This window comes from Cricetulus griseus, chromosome 5, assembly GCF_003668045.3.
Source record: "Cricetulus griseus strain 17A/GY chromosome 5, alternate assembly CriGri-PICRH-1.0, whole genome shotgun sequence".
NCBI classification, from domain to species: Eukaryota; Metazoa; Chordata; class Mammalia; order Rodentia; family Cricetidae; genus Cricetulus; species Cricetulus griseus.
Genome location: NC_048598.1, coordinates 3,473,099 through 3,492,522, shown reverse-complemented (window position 1 = coordinate 3,492,522; position 19,424 = coordinate 3,473,099).

Genomic DNA, 19,424 nt, shown 5'->3' with positions numbered 1-19,424 from the left:
AGGGTGCCTAAGGATGTACCCTGGCTATCAGGCAGGATGCAGAATTGAAGCATGACAGGAGGCCTGATGGTAGCAAATGGAGATCTTGATAAAAAGTCAAAGAATCGTTACCTCAGTGATTAAGCTATCTGCAGGGCCCAGCCGTTTCCAAATAGCTGGCCAAATCTCTGATTGTATCTGCACATGAAACAGGCTTCGGCGAGCCCCGATCCCACTGTGCCTTCCATTGTCAAGTGTGTTGTGTCCGGGAGAATTGCCGTTAGGCAGACATTTTTCCAAACGGGGATTACAGGTGCTTCCCCTCCAGTGAGTTCAACTGCTCAGAGCACCAGAGGGGGAAGCACATGTGGTCTGTGCAGACCGAGGATAATGCTGGCCCCCAGTCAAAAGTCGTCAGGAAGTCAGGCTCCAAGGCAAGCCCTGTGTCCCAAGATGACTCTGTCAGGATCAAAGAGCACAGGTATCAGAGAGCCCAGGGAGACGGAGCCTTCTCAAGTTCCTGAGCATGCACCGTGGAGTTCTAAGAAACCCATTGGAAATTAAACAAATTAGCACCTAAAGAAGTGAACAAAGAAGACGCCAGGGCTAAGTCTGCCAACCCCTATGGGAGTTCTCAACTTGTGAAGAGAAGTGGATTCACCCAGGGAAGCAAATCCGTGAAACCACCCGCATGCCAGAACCACAGCACAGAACCATGCATTCATCTGCTGCATTGAGGCGGCATCTGCTGGGCCACGGCGCTGGAGGCCACCTGGCAGTGCAGCCGTGTGCATCCTGTGACAGCTGTGTGCAGCACCCTGTGCACACAGTGTCTGGGAGAAACATCAACCGTCAGTCACGCTCTTCCCCAATGGTGTCTGTACCCATGGCTTCTTTCCTGCCCAGTCAATAAAGCTATCTGTCCAAGATGAACCCCCGAACTTCGTTTATGTCTCCTCCACCTACACATTCTTACATACGTACTTATATAGTGCTTACACATGTACTTACATAGTACTTACACACATACTTACATATGGGCTTACATACATACTTACATAATACTTACATAGTACTTGCACACATACTTACATAGTACTTACATAGTGCTTACACACATACTTACATATGGACTTACACACATACTTACATATGGACTTACATACATACTTACATATGTACTTACATACATACTTACATATGTACTTACATACGTACTTACATAGTACTTACATACATGCTTACAGATGGACTTACATATGTACTTACATACATACTTACATATGTACTTAACATACATACTTACATATGGACTTACATACGTATTTACATACATACTTACATACAGATTTACATACATACTTACATACATATGTCCATAGGTACATACATAAAAACACAATACGTACATACATACATACACACACATACATATGTCACCCTAGCTTGTCACCCTCAGTCCCTTTGCGGTGCTTTCCTAAAAACACCATCAAGGGAAACAGCATTAACCTTTATCTATTGCCTGGTGCTCTTGCCTGGCTGTGTCTCCTGGTATCAAAAAAAGCTGGGGCTTTTAACCCTATTGGTCCAAAAAATGTTAAACTTGATCCCCTCCCCCATTTTTTCCAAGGGTAAGGCACTATATTAAATATGTGGGGGCCATGGTAACAGTTCAGTGGTTAAGGGCACTGGCTGCTCTTGTAAGAGGATTGAACCCACACAATGGCTCACAACTGTCTGTAACTCTAATTCCAGAGGATCTGGGCTCCAAGAGCACCAGGAACACATAACGTACATATTCATCCATGTGGGAAAAACACACATGAAATAAAAATAAGTGAATCTTTACGTATGTAGAAATGGTTATGGAGACTTCTACAGCAGCAGCTCTCAACCTGTGGGTCACGACCCCAACCAACCTTCCATAGGTGTCACCCAAAACCTTGGGAATCACAGGTATTTGCATTATGATTCATGACAGTAGCAAGTTACAGTTATGAAGTAGCAACAAAAACAATTTTATGGTTGGGGCTCGCCACAACATGAGCTGTATTGAAGGGAGCCAGCATTAGGAAGATGGAGAGCCACTGACCTACCGTTCCGTAAGCCATGAGGAAAAAGAAGCAGGGCGTCAAGTGAAGCATTTTTCTAATTAATTCCTTATCAATAAAAACTTGGGAGTCTGCCCGGGCGGTGGTGGCGCATGCCTAAATCCCAGCTCTCAGGAGGTAGAGGCAGGCGGATCTCTGTGAGTTCGAGGCCAGCCTTGTCTCCAGAGCGAGTGCCAGGATAGGCTCCAAAGCTACACAGAGAAACCCTGTCTCGGAAAACAAAACAAAACAAAACAAAACAACTCGGGAGTCAGATATCAGGGTGAGAACCTGAATGATCAGAGAACTGGCAGAGAAGGGACCAGTGACCTCTCTCTCTCCCTCCTCAATCCAAAAGGGGCCAAGAACCTTTCAAAGCTCCACCCTACTACTTCTGTGACTCTTTGTATGTGCTCAGTCCTCCAAAACCCCTGTGGCTAATTTTGGTCAGCTAGTAGCTAGCTCCACCCTCTGCTTCAAAGCATTTTATTGGCAGTCTTGAGAGTGTTGAGTGTGATCAGAATATCCCACATTTCCCCCTGTGCTAGAGGGCCTGGTAGACCTGTATGGGATCTGATATGTGTTATATACAAGGGATAATTTCCATTTCTGATTATTTCTTTTTTTAATTTATTTACTTATTTTTATTACATAGACAGTGTTCTGTCTGCATATTTGCCTGCACACCAGAAGAGGGCACCAGATCTCATGTAGATGGTTGTGAGCCACCATGTGGTTGCTGGGGATTGAACTCAGGGCTCTTAGCCTCTGAGCCATCTCTCTAGCCCCTGATTATTTCTTTTAACTGAATAAATAACAAAGTTAATTCTGAATCATCTGGAGTAAGTTCAGTGGTTTCATATGTAAAACAACTCTTTCTGCATATTGAGAGTCAGTAACTAAATCAAGAGGTTTGGGAAAATCTAATAATACCATGAGAATATCATATAATTCTTACTTTTGAACAGAATCACAAGGGCTTTGAACCACTTTTCTTAAATTTCCTGACTTATAACCAGTGTTTCCTGATTTGTTTGCATCAGTGTAAAATGTAGGGGCTCCAGAAATTGCTGTTCCTCATACAATGTGACACATGGGGTTGGCCTAGGCCCCGGTACAAATGATGTGACAGACTTTAAAGATCCCCCATGGAAGGCCTCTCCCTCCCTGGGGAGCAGAGGAGGGATGGGATGGGGGGGGTAGTGGGGGGTACAGGAGAATGGGAGGGAGAGGGAACTAGGATTGATATGTAAAATAATTTTGTTTCTTATTTAAATTAAAAAAAAAGAATTCCTAGGTGTCTCACCAGATCTGCAGAAGATGACAGTGAAATGTGCCCCGTATGCCTGGCCAGAGAACTCCACCTGCACAGTTTGGCCAAGGGCTGCTGCAGCTGCTTCTGGGTAGCTAGGGGCTGCAAATTTGTGGTAGTTGCAGCAGCAGTAAAAGCCTGAGCAGGTGCCTAGGCAGCCTACTTGGTGTGGCAGTGGCCCAAGGAGGGGGTCCGGGGTTAAGAGTGGTCAGGCCCCAATAGGTCCTCTCCAAGAACTGGGTGAGGTGCCATAAGGAGTCTCTCTGTTGCCTTTGTATTTCCCTCAGTCTGAGGCTGTTAAAAGATGACTTACTCCAGGCACCTTGATCTTGGGTGCTCAGGATCCAGAAGTAGAAGAAGTTGTTGGCTCAAGTTCCTGTCGCACCCGGTCCTGCGGCCATTCAGTCCCAAATAAACACACGGAGGCTGACATTAATTATAAACTGTTTGGCCTATTGCTCAGGTTTACTACTAACAAACTCTTACAACTTAAATTAACCCATAATTCTTATCTATGTTTAGCCACGTGGCTTGGTACCTTTTCTCAGAGAGTCATTCTCGTCTTGCTTCCTATGTGTCTGGCTGGTGACTCCACCTCTGCCTTCCTCCTCCCAGAATTCTCCTAGTCTGGTAGCCCCGCCTATACTTCCTGCTTGGCTACTGACCAATCAGCGTTTTAGTAAACCAATACAAGTGACAAATCTTCACAGTGAACAAGAGCATTATCGCACATCAAGAAGTATTTTCCCAACCCTAGAGGTCGCACAGCCCATAATATTCCATGGCAATAGTGCAAAACATGCTCAAATGCCCCCTTTTTTTCTTTCCTTGAACAGCCAAGCTAAAAGATGTCCTTAGATAAACTTACCCTTTTCCTCATATTACAAAAGTAATACATGTTTTTAAGAATATTTAGAAAATAAAAAATATTGTAGGGGGAGGAAGATTACAACTCAGACACTGTATTTGTTATCTCTTTTCAAAGACACTTTGCTTCAGTTTACAGGTGCCTGTGTCTAACACACAATAAGTGACACTTTAAACCAGTCACGATGGCTTATCTCCAAGGCTACCACAGAAGGAAGGAGAGTTCAAGGCCACCCTGGTTTACATAATGAGTGCATATCTCACAAAACCAAACAATGATCATAACTGACATTTTCCTGTACCAGGCAGCCCTTGATTCACTGAGAGACGTTCCCATGATTATATATTTCGTCAGTGGGCTTGTCTGAGGCGCACCCCTGGAAGTCTGGCTGAATTCTTTATATATACATATATGTGTGTGGTGTGTGTTCACATGAATGCAAGCATGTGGGCATAAGAGGGCAATACAGGCTACCATTCCTCAGGTGGCATCTACCTGGCTTTGGTGGTTGCTATTTGTTTTGTTTTGGGACAGGGTCTCCCATTAGCCTGGAACTGACCAAATAGACTGAGCACTCCACGAGGGGTCCACCTTTAGCCTCCTCTCCAGCAAGCTCTGGGGTTATGAGCAGGCACTACCATGTTTAGCTTTTTTTTTTTTTTTTTTTTTTGTGGATTCTGGGGCACTAACATAGGTTTTTTTGTTTTTGTTTTTCCCAACAGAGCTATTGTCACCCTAGTCCAAAGCATGAACCCTTAACTCAGCTCTCAATGTTTCAAAGTGTAGAGTGCTGGAATCATCAAGTTTTACATCCTGCTTTTCCATGTGTTACATCAGAAGCAACTTCCAATGACCATCTGTGTTTGGAAATGGAGCTTTGTTTGTTTGTTTGTGTTAGACCCCTGGAAAACTCAGGTATCCGGGGTCCCAGGCCACGTTCTCGGTCACCCCAATTACCAGGCGGATTCGAGAGCTTGCTGCAAGCTGCATAAGGCTTTATTGTAATTTAACGAGCTAACCCCATGTTAGCTCGGGTCTTTCACCCACCCACCATGGCGGATGGCTGGCAAAGGCAGCTCCTAGGGCCTCCCAAGAGATCTTATAGGACAGCGTAAGGGGAGTGTCTAGGGGTAAGCACAGGCTCACGATTGGTGTGCCTCCAGCCTTGGAGGGCTTGCCCTGTGTTGACTGGCCAACTGGTTGTTAGGGCCCATAGGCCCTCCCAGGGTGGTTGCTATGCTTTGTGCGTCATTGCTGTGCGCTTGTCCGCAAAGCACAACCAGGGTCATAAAGCATAGTGCCACCAGCTAACTTCTGATTGGCTCCTTGTCACAAGGCAGGCATCTGGCTTTCTAGTGACTAACTTCTGATTGTTTCTTTGTCACGAGGCAGGCATCTGACTTTCTAGTGACTAAGACAAGGTCATAGAGCACGTGTTTGGTCGTTATGGCTTCCAAAAGGGAAGCTGGTCCCTTCAGTTTGTTTCATTTGTTTTTCGAGACAGGGTTTCTCTGTGTAGCTTTGGAGCCTGTCCTGGCACTCGCTCTGGAGACCAGGCTGGCCTCGAACTCACAGAGATCCTCCTGCCTTTGCCTCTGAGTGCTAGGTTTAAAGGCGTGCGCCACCAATGTGGGCTGGAAGTGGAGCTTTTAAGGTGTGGCTACACTTCTGATTGGACAGTCTGTGCTCTTCCATCACCATCCACCCTTTGTACCCACACCTGCACTTGCTGCCACTCAACACCTGCAACGGATCCCACCTGGGGTGTCGGGGACCAAAAATTATCGATTATAAAATATCGGGGTCCAAACTCCGCTCCATTTTCCAGGAGCCTGAATCTCCCATTGTCTTTCAGATGCTGGCTAAATTGCTGTCGGATGGTTTGGCCTCAGTGGAGAATGTCTCCTAGTTTGCATAACTACAGATCTAGGCCCTAGGTGCAGCCCACATCTGTCCTGAGGTTTTTGTCTATGTATCTAGGGACTGTTTAGGTGACTCTTGAATTAAAAGAATACTTGATGTCAGCTATATACATGATAGTAGATGCCTTCTGCGGTCACCCCCACTGTTGGAAAGCTACTTAGGATGATGCTAGAATAAACTGGAGACTCCAGTTTTCCAACATGGACTGAGAACTCTGCTGAAATGACAAGATGCCTGTGTCTCATCTTTATCGCCGTTGCGTAGCTCGAGTTTCCCAGTCATCCCCCTGACTCCGGGATGGATCTGGGGCCATTCGGTTGGCCCTGATCTCAGCCCCAGAGGCATCAGTCCAGAATAGATAGCCTCTGTAGCGTGGGACTGATACAAGCTGGGACCCGGCACTGGGGTACAAGGTGATCTCTTGGATGTTAAATGCAATGGATACTATAGCGCTCTCTTGACTTAACACCACTGTCCTCTATTTCCTTCGTTCATTCAGTCTCCAAATGTGTGTTAGCATCACCAGACACATACTATGCAACAGGATTATCCTACCCTGTGGATTTCCAGGACTCTCTAGTTTGATGCCTCCTTCTCCTTTTGTATGTATTTCCTAACTTCAGGCTCCCAGCCATCTGGTCCTTGATCCATGCTTCTAAGATGGGCTCTTCAGAGTCCCGTGTTGGGATCTTTGCCTGGGTATCTGAGCTCTGGGTATATTTAGAGATTCTGCTCAGAGTGGGGCCCAGGTTGCATGTCCTCTGCCCAGTGACTTCTTTCTTTCTGTGTTCCAGGAGCTGTGTCCATGCACTGGCTGAGATGCACTTACCTTTTCTTCACTTTTGTCAGCATCAGCAGCCTCTCCCGCCCCTGCCCCTGCCCCTGCCCCTGCTCCCTGCCCCTCTGTACACACTCAGCCTTGTCCCTTTCTGTTGAATCATAAAGGCCCAGGGCAGAGGAATTTCTGCTGGGTCAGGCACAGTAGCAAGTGATAATCTAGATGGCTTATCAAATGTTAAAGTAACCTCCTAAAAACCTGTTTGGTAGAAAAGACCCTGAAACTAACTCTAATTTCCTAAAGGTCTTGGCTTCCTTTAGTCAGGCCTCGAGTCTCAGAGCTTGAGAAGCTGGGTGCCCGTGTCAGTGAGATGACCCCTGTGTGGAGGCATTGCTGTTCCTCTCTGTGCTCTCTCGTGTTAAGCCAGCAGTGAACGCCTCCATGCACCATGCTGTATCCACTGTAGCTGTTGTTATGTTTTTGAAGAAAAAAGAGGAAAAGAGGCAGATGAGACATGTTAACCAGTTTATTATAGGGGCCCGGCAGAGTAGGGAGACTCAGAGAGAAGAGGAACAGGGGTAATGGCTGACCGCATGGCTGGTCGCCATAGAGCGGCAGAGAGGATGCCTAGGTGAGAGAGCAAAGAAGAAACAGAGAAAGCGAAGCAGGAGAGTTGGAACTTTTAAAGGGAAGGCTGAGCATGCACACTGAGGCTCCACGCGTGCCCAGAGTCCTCACGCAGGCCGTAATGATTAAGATGCTTTTCATTGTCCTAAAAATATCTGTCAATTTTAAAATGTTAATGCTTTCAGCTAAGTTGCTTCTAACAAGAATATGCTGCTAATGTGTCTAATACTTACGTTTCCACAAACTCTAAAGATTCTTGTAAGTTCCAGGGAGCTGAATTGGATCCAAAGAAACAGGGGAGATTCACTCCAGTTACTCAATCTTTCCCTGGTCCCAGGACTCCCTTCCCTCATGTTGGGACTTCTCGGGAACCCCTCCCTCATCTTATAATCTTCCCCTCAAGTGACAGGACCTAAGAAAAAATTTTCTTCTAAATTTAACCTTGTCTTCTGCTCTGCCAACATCTTGCCAGGTCTAAGAGGCGCCAGGGAGTTCCACACAGCCTGGACTGCAATGAAACAACCAGCTACCCCAGGACGTGACAGCACCCCAACCTTCTCAGGTCCCCCAAAGATGGTCAATGCCCCCCCACGTCAGCAGGAAGCAGTCTTGAGAATTTGACGCCCTTATTCCTGCCATGTCTAACACCCCACCTTTTTAAATAATAAGTAGAGGTGGGAATGAAAGGTTCAGGCTTTAATGCTGATCGGCTCTACCTCTTTAAGAGACAGACCCTGCCCCTGGCAACAGTAAGGGCACAAACAAGAAAACGTGCTACGCCTTCACCACATCACCCGCCACACATTACGGCCTTTGTGAGGACTCTGGGCACGCGTGGAGCCTCAGTGTGCATGCTCAGTCTTCCCTTTAAAAGTTCCAACTCTCCTGCTTCGCTTTCTCTGTTTCTTCTTTGCTCTCTCACCTAGGCATCCTCTCTGCTTCTCTATGGCGAACAGCCATGCGGTCAGCCATTACCCCTGTTCCTCTTCTCTCTCAGTCTCCCTACTCTGCCAGGCCTATAATAAACTGGCCAGTATGTCTCATCTTGTGGCCTCCTCTTTCTCTTCAAAACCATAACAGCTGTGCCATGTGACTGTCTTCCTCAGCCCCTCTGTCTCTCAGCCATGTTACCCTGTAATTAACTCCTTCAATCACTGGCCCCTTCAGAAAGCCTTCCAGTTCCAAGCATCGTCCCTCCCAGTCTTCCCATAGCCCCCATCTTCTTCCACCAGGCTGTGACAAGGTTCTCAGCATTGAGTGCAGTGCCTTAGCAAGGCTTGCTAAGGGGTGAGTGACTGAGTGGGTGATAAATGTCCTCGTGTACTCTGCATTGGGCTCAGCTAGGCACGGTGACACAGGCTTGTGATCCCAGCACTCAGGAGGCTGAGGCAGGATGATAACTGTGGTTCAAGGCCAGCCTAGAAGACCTGGTGACTTCAAGGCCTAGGACACATAGTTGGTCTCAAAAAGAAAGGAAAAAAGAAAAGAAAAAAAAGAGGGTTGTGGAGATGGCTTAGTCAGTCAAGGGCTGAGTTCAAATCAAAGAACACATGTTTTATACCCTGGGCACGGTGGGCATGCTTGGAATCTCAGCACCGAAGAAATGGAGACAGGAGGGTCCATCCCAAGGGCTTGCTTGCCGGGAAGGCTAGCTTACTTGGCAAGCTTCAGGTCAATGACAGGTCTCCCTCTCTAAAACACTGCATGGAAGGATTCAATAACACCTGAGAAATGACACCATGCTTGTCCTATGGCCTAGACAAACACACACACACACACACACACACACACACACACACACACACACACACACGTGAACACAGGAACATGCTCACACACAAAAGAGGGAGGAAGAGAAGGAAGAATATATTCTTTACCCTCAAGTAAGCAGCAATCTGTATGAGCAGATGGGCTTTTTGTCTGTTTCTTTTATTTTGTTTTTCTTGTCTGGCAAATGACTAAATAATTGTGTGTGTGTGTGTGTGTGTGTGTGTGTGTGTGTGTATGTGTTTATACACTAAGAATTAAATTATGTTATATACCTGTAAGAATAGAGTTGAGCCGAGCATTGGTGGTGCACACCTTTAATCCCAGCACTCGGGAGGCAGAGGCAGGCAGATCTCTGTGAGTTCGAGGCCAGCCTGCTCTCCAGAGCAAGTGCCAGGATAGGCTTCAAAGCTACACAGAGAAACCCTGTCTCGAGAAAAAAAAAAAAAGAAAAAAAGAAAAAAAGAATATGGAGTTGAGAGAAGGGAGTGAAAAAAAGAAGGATTCCCTTGTTTTCTTAGTGGACAGCTCTATGGTTCAAAAATAGCCTTCAAACATGTTAAATACAGAATATGCAAAGCCTGCCATATCAGTCACCAAAGCTAAAAAGAAAGGAAATTTCTAGCTTTACAAGCTACTTAGATTCTGTTGCGAAGTAGGTGAGACACAGTTAACAAAGAGGTAGAAAACACATGAGAACCATGGCAGGGGTGCCAGGACAGCATGGCCACGCAGAGACACAGCATGGTCAGTCTTCACTTGCTGACACAGGGAAGACTAATGTGGAGAGCTCCTACACACACACACACACACACACACACACACTCACTCACACACGCACACATGTACTTGTACACATTACACCTAACACCCAAACGCACTTGCGCATACACACTTGCACACATACACAGACACATACACATTTGTACAATACACATACACACAAACACACTTACATACACACTTGTACACATACACATACACACACTTGTACACACACAGCCACACAGAAATGCACTTGTACACACACACTTGTACACACACAGACACACACATGCATTTGTAGACATACATAGACACACACAAATGCACTCACACACACACACACACACACACACACACACACACACACACACACTTGTGCATAACACCTGACATATATGTGCTTGTGCACTTATCAGTGAGTTATGGAAGCTCATCTTTTGCTTTATCATTTTTCTTGCTTTCAGATTTCTGTGATAAATGTGTTTGGTTTTCAAGGTAGAAATTTGAAGGAGCTACACAGATGGCTTCCATTTTTCTCAGATAAATGTGAAGCAGCGCCCGCATGCCTGCTCACATGCTACAGGTGTCTTGTGAGCTCCTAGGCTCCACAGCCTTTGTCAGCTGTTGGAGGCACAGGTGATTCTCCTTAGGACCGTTCCTGGTTAATCCTGTTCAGGTCTTCATCCTCCATATGACACCACAAACAGCTCCAGGACTGTTGTGGATTCCCAGTGGCTAGTGTGTGGTGCATGCTCAGTAATTCTCTGTGGGGTGAGTGATGCAGGGCCTCCCTGGCACTCACTGAATATGTTTGACCTCTGCAGGAGTGGTTCTCACAGATGCTGGAGTAGCAATGCAGGGCACCATGTTTGTCCCCCTTGTCTCCCAGGATTTTGCTGTCCAGCACACAAGGAGACAGGGTGGAAGTCATGCTGGAGAAGGAAGCAGAGCCTCAGCACAGAAGAAGGTAAGGGCGAGGGGACCCTCCCTCCAGATAGAGGCAGCATCGGAGGCCATAGTGGGCTTCTCACATCCCGGCTCACTGACTTGGGGACCCAGAGGAAAACCTCAGTGCTGTGAAGCTGAGAGATTTAACACATGACACATACAGACTCACAGGACCCATCTACTGCTATGGAGGAATGGTGGCTTCCCAGAGACACGCCCTTGTCCTGGTCCCTGGGAGCATGAGTGTTGTGTTGCATGGGGGTTCTGTCTGGTAGGTTCTGGTTTCTCAAAACCACAGGGGATTGTGCTGGGCACTTGGAATGACCTGTGCCAGAGACAGGGAATCATGTGATCCTGGTCACTGGAATGGAGAGCGTGTTGGATTTTAAGTCTTTTTTAAAAACGAGTATCTGTGTACATATTTATATGTGAACCTGGTGCAAGCGCCTACGGAGACCGGAAGACGGTGTCAGACTCCCTGGAGCTGGGCTCGCAAGTGGTTCTCAGAGGCGGGGTGAGTGGAGCACACACCTAACCCCAGCGCCCGGGAGGCAGAGGCGGGCAGATGGTTGTGAGTTCTTGGATGGTCAGGGCTGTGTAGAGACCCTGTCTTAAAAAAAAAACACGTGGTTGTCATCACCTGAAGTGGGTACTGGGGACTGAGTTAGAAGGGCAGCCAGTGCTCTTGACCACTGAGCTGTCTCTCCAGCCCCTTAAAGAAAGAAAATCGGCATGATGAGCAAATGTCAGTCACCGGTCCTTCACTCAGACCAGCTGGGAACGAGACCCACTCTTTTCCTACTGTGTGGCTATGGCTGAGGGCTTTGACATGGGTGTACACATGTACCTGCACACACGTGGAAGAGCAAAGAGAGAACCTAGGGAGTAAGAGTGCCATTTCTCTTTTGTTGTACTGAAATGTTTCATGTGGCTGGGTGACTTGGAGGCCACAGTGTCTGGCATCGTATTGCCCATGTCCCCCTGATCTTCCTGTGGGCACGCTGGGAAAGGCAGGACGAGCAGAGGCATGCTTTTCTGGAGCAATGTGGGTCCTGAAAGACTCTGACACAAGCTGAGGCAGGCTCCTCACAGCAAGTTGTTCATAAGAGCCCTTGCTAGCCCCTCAGGAACTTTGTGCCCCAGGCATGGTGAGGTCCTTGTTAACCAGTGAGATTGCTGTCGGGATGCTCAGAGGCCTGCAGACCTGTTGGTTTGATGGTCTAGGAAGATAACCCAGTTGATATCTGCTTAGACAGACCACCAGTCAACAGCTGACATGCAGAAAACAGCTCTGAATACGCCCCCATCCAGCGCATCGTGGGCTTTTACATTCATGAGTGTGTTTGATCCTAACCACAGGCTTTCAAGAGGGGTGTTGGTTTTCAACACCATTGTACAGATGCATTCACCAAGGCTCAACGAGATTAAAGGTTCTGCCCAGGGTCTCAGAAGAGCTGGAGTAGGAGCCCAGCCTCCCCGTCTGGTTTTCCTTTATTGATAGGCACAATTACACTCCAATAGACATTTTCTCATCCAAGAACACTCACAAATAATCCTGAAAAGAAAGAATGAAAATGTCTTGTGCTAGAAACTTTAGTCAGAAGATCCCCTCCACCCCACCCCCAGGCAAGATTTCTCTGTAGCTATGGAGCCTGTCCTGGGACTCACTCTGTAGACCAAACTGACCTCAAACTCACAGAGATCCACCTGCCTCTGCCTCCCAAGTGCTGGGATTAAAGGTGTGCGCCACAAACACCCAGCCTAAATGGTTTTTTAAATTTTTTTTTATCTATTTTTATTTTATCTGCATTGGCGCTTTGCCATGGGTGTCAGGTCCCGTGGAACTGGAATTACAGACAATTGTGAGCTATCAAGTGGGTGTTGGAAACTGAACCTGGCTTCTGTGGAAGAGCAGTCACTGCTCTTAACCACTGAGCCATCTCTCCAGCCCTAGTCAGGAGGTATTAACCAGTATTTCTCCTTCTGGGATTATTTTGCACATAGAATCCCACACTGTGAATGCTAAGAAAACACCATTAGGCAGTGAGGGATAAGGCATAGACAGCCTCTGGATCCTATCCTTCTCAGTCCAGCCCTGCAGAACAGGGGTTCCCCCACTTGAGAATCAAAGACTTCATAGGATCCAAGGACCCGCGAGTTACCTCAGAAGGTGTGGTCAACACTGCACAGGCAAGATCCCAGGTCCTTGTGGTAAAAGAACTCAAGTAGTGCGCCTCTTGGTAAGACCGCCCAGCTTGTTCTGGTACACAAAGGAAGGCCTGACAAAGATGTCTCCCTGTGAGCTGCACCACACACAGGACGATATCGCTTCTGTGAGCCAAACAGATAGCTGGGTCTTGGTAGTCAGCCTCAGGAGGGGGGCAAGTGGCCAAGTCAGGGAATAGACCTTGGGTGCTAGCTTTAGGAATGTAATCCTTGGTGCTAGGTTTAGGAAGGTAATCCTTGGTGCTAGCTTTAGGAAGGTAATCCTTGGTGCTAGCTTTAGGAAGGTAATCCTTGGTGCTAGCTTTAGGAATGTAATCCTTGGTGCTAGCTTTAGGAATGCAATCCTTAGTGCTAGCTTTAGAAATGTAATCCTTGGTGCTGGCATTAGGAAGGTAATCCTTGGTACTAGCTTTAGGAATGTAATCCTTGGTGCTAGCTTTAGGAAGGTAATCCTTGGTACTATCTTTAGGAATGTAATCCTTGGTGCTAGCTTTAGGAATGCAATCCTTGGTGCTAGCTTTAGGAAGTTAATCCTTGGTGCTGACTTTAGGAATGTAATCCTTGGTGCTAGCTTTAGGAAGGTAATCCTTGGTGCTAGCTGTAGGAATGCAATCCTTGGTGCTAGCTTTAGGAATGTAATCCTTGGTGCTGGCTTTAGGAAGATAATCCTTGGTACTAGCTTTAGGAATGTAATCCTTGGTGCTAGCTTTAGGAATGCAATCTTTGGTGCTAGCTTTAGGAAGGTAATCCTTGGTACTGACTTTAGGAATGCAATCCTTGGTGCTAGCTTTAGGAATGTAATCCTTGGTGCTAGCTTTAGGAAGGTAATCCTTGGTGCTAGCTTTAGGAAGGTAATCATTGGTGCTGACTTTAGGAATATAATCCTTGGTGCTAGCTTTAGGAAGGTAATCCTTGGTGCTAGCTTTAGGAATGCAATCCTTAGTGCTAGCTTTAGGAATGTAATCCTTGGTGCTGGATTTAGGAAGGTAATCCTTCGTACTAGCTTTAGGAATGTAATCCTTGGTGCTAGCTTTAGGACTGCAATCCTTGGTACTAGCTTTAGGAAGGTAATCCTTGGTACTAGCTTTAGGAAGGTAATCCTTAGTACTAGCTTTAGGAATGTAATCCTTGGTGCTAGCTTTAGGAATGCAATCCTTGGTGCTAGCTTTAGGAATGCAATCCTTGGTACTAGCTTTAGGAAGGTAATCCTTGGTACTAGCTTTAGGAATGTAATCCTTGGTGCTAGCTTTAGGAAGGTAATCCTTGGTGCTAGCTTTAGGAATGTAATCCTTGGTGCTAGCTTTAGGAATGCAATCCTTGGTGCTAGCTCTAGGAATGTAATCCTTGGTGCTGACTTTAGGAATGTAATCCTTGGTGCTAGCTTTAGGAAGGTAATCCTTGGTGCTAGCTTTAGGACTGCAATCCTTGGTACTAGCTTTAGGAAGGTAATCCTTGGTACTAGCTTTAGGAAGGTAATCCTTAGTACTAGCTTTAGGAATGTAATCCTTGGTGCTAGCTTTAGGAATGCAATCCTTGGTGCTAGCTTTAGGAATGCAATCCTTGGTACTAGCTTTAGGAAGGTAATCCTTGGTACTAGCTTTAGGAATGTAATCCTTGGTGCTAGCTTTAGGAAGGTAATCCTTGGTGCTAGCTTTAGGAATGTAATCCTTGGTGCTAGCTTTAGGAATGCAATCCTTGGTGCTAGCTCTAGGAATGTAATCCTTGGTGCTGACTTTAGGAATGTAATCCTTGGTGCTAGCTTTAGGAAGGTAATCCTTGGTGCTAGCTTTAGGAATGCAATCCTTAGTGCTAGCTTTAGGAATATAATCCTTGGTGCTAGCTTTAGGAAGGTAATCCTTGGTGCTAGCTTTAGGAAGGTAATCCTTGGTGCTGACTTTAGGAATATAATCCTTGGTGCTAGCTTTAGGAAGGTAATCCTTGGTACTAGCTTTAGGAATGCAATCCTTAGTGCTAGCTTTAGGAATGCAATCCTTAGTGCTAGCTTTAGGAATGCAATCCTTGGTGCTAGCTTTAGGAATGTAATCCTTGGTGCTGGCTTTAGGAAGATAATCCTTGGTACTAGCTTTAGGAATGTAATCCTTGGTGCTAGCTTTAGGAATGCAATCCTTGGTGCTAGCTTTAGGAATGCAATCCTTAGTGCTAGCTTTAGGAATGCAATCCTTGGTGCTAGCTTTAGGAATGCAATCCTTGGTGCTAGCTTTAGGAATGTAATCCTTGGTGCTGGCTTTAGGAAGATAATCCTTGGTACTAGCTTTAGGAATGTAATCCTTGGTGCTAGCTTTAGGAATGCAATCTTTGGTGCTAGCTTTAGGAATGTAATCCTTGGTGCTGACTTTAGGAATGCAATCCTTGGTGCTAGCTTTAGGAATGTAATCCTTGGTGCTAGCTTTAGGAATGTAATCCTTGGTGCTAGCTTTAGGAATGTAATCCTTGGTGCTGGCTTTAGGAAGGTAATCCTTGGTACTAGCTTTAGGAATGTAATCCTTGGTGCTAGCTTTAGGAAGGTAATCCTTGGTGCTAGCTTTAGGAATGCAATCCTTGGTGCTAGCTTTAGGAATGCAATCCTTGGTGCTAGCTTTAGGAATGCAATCCTTGGTGCTCGCTTTAGGAAGGTAATCCTTGGTGCTAGCTTTAGGAATGCAATCCTTGGTACTAGCTTTAGGAAGGTAATCCTTGGTACTAGCTTTAGGAAGGTAATCCTTGGTACTTGCTTTAGGAATGTAATCCTTGGTGCTAGCTTTAGGAATGCAATCCTTGGTGCTAGCTTTAGGAATGTAATCCTTGGTGCTAGCTTTAGGAATGTAATCCTTGGAGCTAGCTTTAGGAATGCAATCCTTGGTGCTAACTCTAGGAATGTAATCCTTGGTGCTGACTTTAGGAATGTAATCCTTGGTGCTAGCTTTAGGAAGGTAATCCTTGGTGCTAGCTTTAGGAATGCAATCCTTAGTGCTAGCTTTAGGAATATAATCCTTGGTGCTAGCTTTAGGAAGGTAATCCTTGGTGCTAGCTTTAGGAATCCAATCCTTAGTGCTAGCTTTAGGAATGTAATCTTTGGTGCTGGCTTTAGGAAGGTAATCCTTGGTACTAGCTTTAGGAATGTAATCCTTGGTACTAGCTTTAAGAATGCAATCCTTGGTGCTAGCTTTAGGAATGCAATCCTTGGTGCTAGCTTTAGGAATGCAATCCTTGGTGCTAGCTTTAGGAAGGTAATCCTTGGTACTAGCTTTAGGAAGGTAATCCTTGGTACTAGCTTTAGGAATGTAATCCTTGGTGCTAGCTTTAGGAATGCAATCCTTGGTGCTAGCTTTAGGAATGCAATCCTTAGTGCTAGCTTTAGGAATGCAATCCTTGGTGCTAGCTTTAGGAATGCAATCCTTGGTGCTAGCTTTAGGAATGTAATCCTTGGTGCTGGCTTTAGGAAGATAATCCTTGGTACTAGCTTTAGGAATGTAATCCTTGGTGCTAGCTTTAGGAATGCAATCTTTGGTGCTAGCTTTAGGAAGGTAATCCTTGGTGCTGACTTTAGGAATGCAATCCTTGGTGCTAGCTTTAGGAATGTAATCCTTGGTGCTAGCTTTAGGAAGGTAATCCTTGGTGCTAGCTTTAGGAAGGTAATCCTTGGTGCTGACTTTAGGAATATAATCCTTGGTGCTAGCTTTAGGAAGGTAATCCTTGGTGCTAGCTTTAGGAATGCAATCCTTAGTGCTAGCTTTAGGAATGTAATCCTTGGTGCTGGCTTTAGGAAGATAATCCTTGGTACTAGCTTTAGGAATGTAATCCTTGGTGCTAGCTTTAGGAATGCAATCCTTGGTGCTAGCTTTAGGAATGCAATCCTTAGTGCTAGCTTTAGGAATGCAATCCTTGGTGCTAGCTTTAGGAATGCAATCCTTGGTGCTAGCTTTAGGAATGTAATCCTTGGTGCTGGCTTTAGGAAGATAATCCTTGGTACTAGCTTTAGGAATGTAATCCTTGGTGCTAGCTTTAGGAATGCAATCTTTGGTGCTAGCTTTAGGAATGTAATCCTTGGTGCTGACTTTAGGAATGCAATCCTTGGTGCTAGCTTTAGGAATGTAATCCTTGGTGCTAGCTTTAGGAATGTATTCCTTGGTGCTAGCTTTAGGAATGTAATCCTTGGTGCTGGCTTTAGGAAGGTAATCCTTGGTACTAGCTTTAGGAATGTAATCCTTGGTGCTAGCTTTAGGAAGGTAATCCTTGGTGCTAGCTTTAGGAATGCAATCCTTGGTGCTAGATCCTTGGTGCTGACTTTAGGAATATAATCCTTGGTGCTAGCTTTAGGAAGGTAATCCTTGGTGCTAGCTTTAGGAATGCAATCCTTAGTGCTAGCTTTAGGAATGTAATCCTTGGTGCTGGCTTTAGGAAGATAATCCTTGGTACTAGCTTTAGGAATGTAATCCTTGGTGCTAGCTTTAGGAATGCAATCCTTGGTGCTAGCTTTAGGAATGCAATCCTTAGTGCTAGCTTTAGGAATGCAATCCTTGGTGCTAGCTTTAGGAATGCAATCCTTGGTGCTAGCTTTAGGAATGTAATCCTTGGTGCTGGCTTTAGGAAGATAATCCTTGGTACTAGCTTTAGGAATGTAATCCTTGGTGCTAGCTTTAGGAATGCAATCTTTGGTGCTAGCTTTAGGAATGTAATCCTTGGTGCTGACTTTAGGAATGCAATCCTTGGTGCTAGCTTTAGGAATGTAATCCTTGGTGCTAGCTTTAGGAATGTAATCCTTGGTGCTAGCTTTAGGAATGTAATCCTTGGTGCTGGCTTTAGGAAGGTAATCCTTGGTACTAGCTTTAGGAATGTAATCCTTGGTGCTAGCTTTAGGAAGGTAATCCTTGGTGCTAGCTTTAGGAATGCAATCCTTGGTGCTAGCTTTAGGAATGCAATCCTTGGTGCTAGCTTTAGGAATGCAATCCTTGGTGCTCGCTTTAGGAAGGTAATCCTTGGTGCTAGCTTTAGGAATGCAATCCTTGGTACTAGCTTTAGGAAGGTAATCCTTGGTACTAGCTTTAGGAAGGTAATCCTTGGTACTTGCTTTAGGAATGTAATCCTTGGTGCTAGCTTTAGGAATGCAATCCTTGGTGCTAGCTTTAGGAATGTAATCCTTGGTGCTAGCTTTAGGAATGTAATCCTTGGAGCTAGCTTTAGGAATGCAATCCTTGGTGCTAACTCTAGGAATGTAATCCTTGGTGCTGACTTTAGGAATGTAATCCTTGGTGCTAGCTTTAGGAAGGTAATCCTTGGTGCTAGCTTTAGGAATGCAATCCTTAGTGCTAGCTTTAGGAATATAATCCTTGGTGCTAGCTTTAGGAAGGTAATCCTTGGTGCTAGCTTTAGGAATCCAATCCTTAGTGCTAGCTTTAGGAATGTAATCTTTGGTGCTGGCTTTAGGAAGGTAATCCTTGGTACTAGCTTTAGGAATGTAATCCTTGGTACTAGCTTTAAGAATGCAATCCTTGGTGCTAGCTTTAGGAATGCAATCCTTGGTGCTAGCTTTAGGAATGCAATCCTTGGTGCTAGCTTTAGGAAGGTAATCCTTGGTACTAGCTTTAGGAAGGTAATCCTTGGTACTAGCTTTAGGAATGTAATCCTTGGTGCTAGCTTTAGGAATGCAATCCTTGGTGCTAGCTTTAGGAATGCAATCCTTAGTGCTAGCTTTAGGAATGCAATCCTTGGTGCTAGCTTTAGGAATGCAATCCTTGGTGCTAGCTTTAGGAATGTAATCCTTGGTGCTGGCTTTAGGAAGATAATCCTTGGTACTAGCTTTAGGAATGTAATCCTTGGTGCTAGCTTTAGGAATGCAATCTTTGGTGCTAGCTTTAGGAAGGTAATCCTTGGTGCTGACTTTAGGAATGCAATCCTTGGTGCTAGCTTTAGGAATGTAATCCTTGGTGCTAGCTTTAGGAAGGTAATCCTTGGTGCTGGCTTTAGGAAGGTAATCCTTGGTGCTGACTTTAGGAATATAATCCTTGGTGCTAGCTTTAGGAAGGTAATCCTTGGTGCTAGCTTTAGGAATGCAATCCTTAGTGCTAGCTTTAGGAATGTAATCCTTGGTGCTGGCTTTAGGTAGATAATCCTTGGTACTAGCTTTAGGAATGTAATCCTTGA